Below are 4,041 nucleotides of genomic sequence, written 5' to 3'. Positions count from 1 at the left end.
AAAAGACTAGAGGGTATAAAAGCATGAAGAACAACTGTGGATACTGGAGGAAGTATAGAAAGAGGGTGGAAAATGGGGTGGGGTGAGAGAGAGGGAATCAAGAGGGAAAAGGGGAATAAAATATTTAACAATTTTCCACAAAAATGGAAAACTGTTTATTATAATGTGTATGGTAATATCTTTGGACTAATATGCAGTGTTTTCATGCTGGGAAAATTCATTTTGTATGCTATAATAATATACAGTGATCAAATATTTTAAAAAAGAGAAACAAAGAAAAATTTGTACAGAAATACAAAGGAACTAAAATACAAACAAACCAAAGTACAAATACAAAGGAACTAAAATAACTAGAAATATTTGGAAAGAAGGAGAAAATGGGAGGAATCAGGCTACTCAAGACTATCTATATAGGTACACTAATCCAGACTGTGTGGTCTTGATGGGAAGTAACATTGTCCTAGGTAGCTCAAGAAGATATTGTCATAGTAAAACCAAAGAAGAAAGATCTTGCACCTGACCACCAGGGGATAGACATACCACAATCACCTCTCCTCCATTCTCCTCTCTGGATTTTGGACATACACACACACGCACACACACACCTGGTGTGATTTTCAAACTACCAGGTCTAGGACTTGAGCCAAGGTTAACCATGTGGGAATCTAGCTGCCTTAACCACCACGTCAATTGCTGAACCTAGAAGTTTATCCTTTTAAAAATGACCATGGAACTCTTGGAGACATTGGAGTAGGCACAGACTTCTTAAATAAAACCCCAAAGCATGACAGTAATTCCCAAAATGGACAGGTGGGATTACAACAGACTAAAAGCAAAAGAAATAATTAGAGTGAAGAGACAGCCCACAGAATGGGAAACATTTTACAGACTCTCCCTCAGATAGGGAATCGATAACCAGAATATACAGGAAACTGAAGCAGCTTATTCCCTCTCCCCCCCAAAAAAAATCAATCCAATTAAAAGATAAGCTTAAGAGATAACTCTCCACAAAAGACATGCAAACAGTCAAAAAGCATGTGAAAAAAGGCTCAACATGCCTAATCATAAGGGAGCTGCAAATCAAAACCACAATGAGATACCACCTAACCCCAGTCAGAATGGCTTTAAAAAACACACACATGGAATAATGGTTACATCACTAGACTCCCACATAGTTGGCCATGGTTCAAGTCCCAGACCCAGGACTTGAAAAAAAAAAGGAATGACACAAAAAATAAAGAATGATAAATGCTGGCAAGGCTGTAGTGAAAAGGGAACCTTACTACACTATTGGATATAAATTAGTGCAGCCACTGTGGAGAACAATATGGAGGTTCCTCAAAGACCTACAATAGAACTACCATATGATCCAGCAATTCCACTCCTGGGTATCTACCCAAAGGATAGAAATACACTCAGTCAGAAAAACATTTGCACATCCATGTTTGTTGCAGCATTATTCACAATTGCTAAGACATGGAATCAACCCAAACGTCCAAGAACAGATGAATGAATTGAAAAAGTATAGCATGTATACACTATAGAATATTACTCAGGCCTTAAATTTTTTAAAAATTAATAATTAAAAAAGAGGCCCTGCCATTAGATAGGAAGTAGACAAATGTGGATGATTTAATGCTAAGCAAAACAAGCCAGACCATGAAAGAGAGGCATTGCATGTCCCCACTTAATATATACCAAAAGTCTGCACTCTACAGCAGAAATTAAAAGACTAGAGGGTATAAAAGCATGAAGAACAACTGTGGATACTGGAGGAAGTATAGAAAGAGGGTGGAAAATGGGGTGGGGTGAGAGAGAGGGAATCAAGAGGGAAAAGGGGAATAAAATATTTAACAATTTTCCACAAAAATGGAAAACTGTTTATTATAATGTGTATGGTAATATCTTTGGACTAATATGCAGTGTTTTCATGCTGGGAAAATTCATTTTGTATGCTATAATAATATACAGTGATCAAATATTTTAAAAAAGAGAAACAAAGAAAAATTTGTACAGAAATACAAAGGAACTAAAATACAAACAAACCAAAGTACAAATACAAAGGAACTAAAATAACTAGAAATATTTGGAAAGAAGGAGAAAATGGGAGGAATCAGGCTACTCAAGACTATCTATATAGGTACACTAATCCAGACTGTGTGGTCTTGATGGGAAGTAACATTGTCCTAGGTAGCTCAAGAAGATATTGTCATAGTAAAACCAAAGAAGAAAGATCTTGCACCTGATATTCTACTTGACCTTGCCCAAAAGTTTGAAATGCTGTAAAGGCAGAATCCCTGAAGATATTTCAACAGTATAATATGAATTGGGTGAATCTATGTAACAATGTAAATTAGAATAAAAATCGAAATATTAAGTCTCCATTTGTCTTTGAAACTGAAGGACAACTATTTGGATTTTACATTTGCCTTTAATAAAGTTGCTCATTAAGTTTGCTTTAAGTAAAAATGAGAAAGTAAGAAATGCCACAGAAAGGGAAAAGCTAGTTGCTCTGAAAATATCCAGGTGGATTAATGTGCTGATTTCAAGAGAGAAGACAAATAAATGTGTTAGAAATTTTAATTAGATTTACTAGATGTAAATTAAATTTCTACCTCTAATAAGATGGTAAACCACATATTAATGGAAAAACTGAGAAGGACTTATACTAGTTATATTTTATAGGATTCTTTCCCTGATAATCCTGACAAAGATTTACAGCTAAAGAAAATGCAGCACATTCATTTCTACAAGCCTGCAGTGAAAAGAACTCTAATAAAATGTGTTCTCTAAAAATAGCCACCATCTTTCTAAAAACAAGTGGGGGTTGAATAGAGCTAGTGAGAGAGCTGTGGCATCCCTATTCCAGTATAATGCAAAGACTATAGGCAAGGGTAAGGCCAAGAAATAGATGGCCTGCATTTGCAGATTGCTGAAGGCATGCTAAAAGGATGCAGATAGGTTTCAGATTATGCAATAGTTCTTAAATATTAGCATCTTTCAGAAATATCTGATGGGCTTGTTGAAGCTTAAACTTTTGAGTTTGAGTTCCACCACAAAGTATCTGATTCATAGGTCTAGGATAGAACCTGAGAGTCTGCATTTCTTTTTTCTTTTTCTTTCTTTTTTTTTTTTCTTTTGGCTTTTCATCAGATTGCTTTATTCAGCATTGTATTTTATAGGGAAGCATCAATAGCATATACTTAGAATGCAATGAATATATGCTTTTGTATATATTACTTTTGTAGCAGAAAAAATTTGAAATGAAGAAAGATAATTAAATGTCTCAAAAGAGCAGATTTTTTTTTTCTCTCTTTAGAGGTTAGAAGAGCTATTATGCTCCTTTGAGCAGCTGATGGAGGACATCATCAAAATGGAAGTACCTCTTTGTGAGAACTGTCAGAATACTTTTATATTAATAGATATTATCTTTGGAATATATCATTTAGAAGATTCTATTTTGCTTCCTGAGCACTTTTGTTTTGCTCTTTGTTCTACAGCAGAGTGTTTTCTCTATTAATCGAGAAAAATTTGGTAATGTGATATTAAATGTTCCGTTCAGAACAGAGTTTCTTAAAAATGGACAGAGCTGGCGGCCGGGCCTCTGCTCTGCGTGCCGTGGCCTGGGCCGCCCGGCCCCCACTGCCTCTCCAGCGCTGGGTGTGTCCCCCGCTCAGCTCCGATGCACCAGCCAAGATCGCCGTCCTTCCTTTCTCTGGCCAGGCGGGCGAACGGGAGGTGGCGCTGGGTCCCACGCACATTCGCGTGTTTGGGGCTGACCTGTGGCCGCCGGGCCTGCACGTGGCGTGGCCCCTGGGCCTGAGCGTGGCCGCGGGGCCTGCATGTGGCCACCGGGCCTGCACCTGCGCTTGGCCGCCGGGCCTGCAATTGGCCACCAGGCCTGCACGTGGCCTCCGGGCCTACGCCTGCGTGTGGCCACTGGCCTAAGGCGGCAAACTGAAGCCAAAAACAAGGATTAAGAACTTGCAACTATAAGCAACAGAAAGAAACTTTAGCTGTTTTAAACCAATTGAGAAATAT

This window comes from Tupaia chinensis, unplaced genomic scaffold (assembly GCF_000334495.1).
Source record: "Tupaia chinensis unplaced genomic scaffold, TupChi_1.0 Scaffold000574_1, whole genome shotgun sequence".
Taxonomy (NCBI): Eukaryota; Metazoa; Chordata; class Mammalia; order Scandentia; family Tupaiidae; genus Tupaia; species Tupaia belangeri.
The sequence above is the reverse complement of the archived record's forward strand: the minus strand, read 5'-3'. Positions refer to the sequence as shown.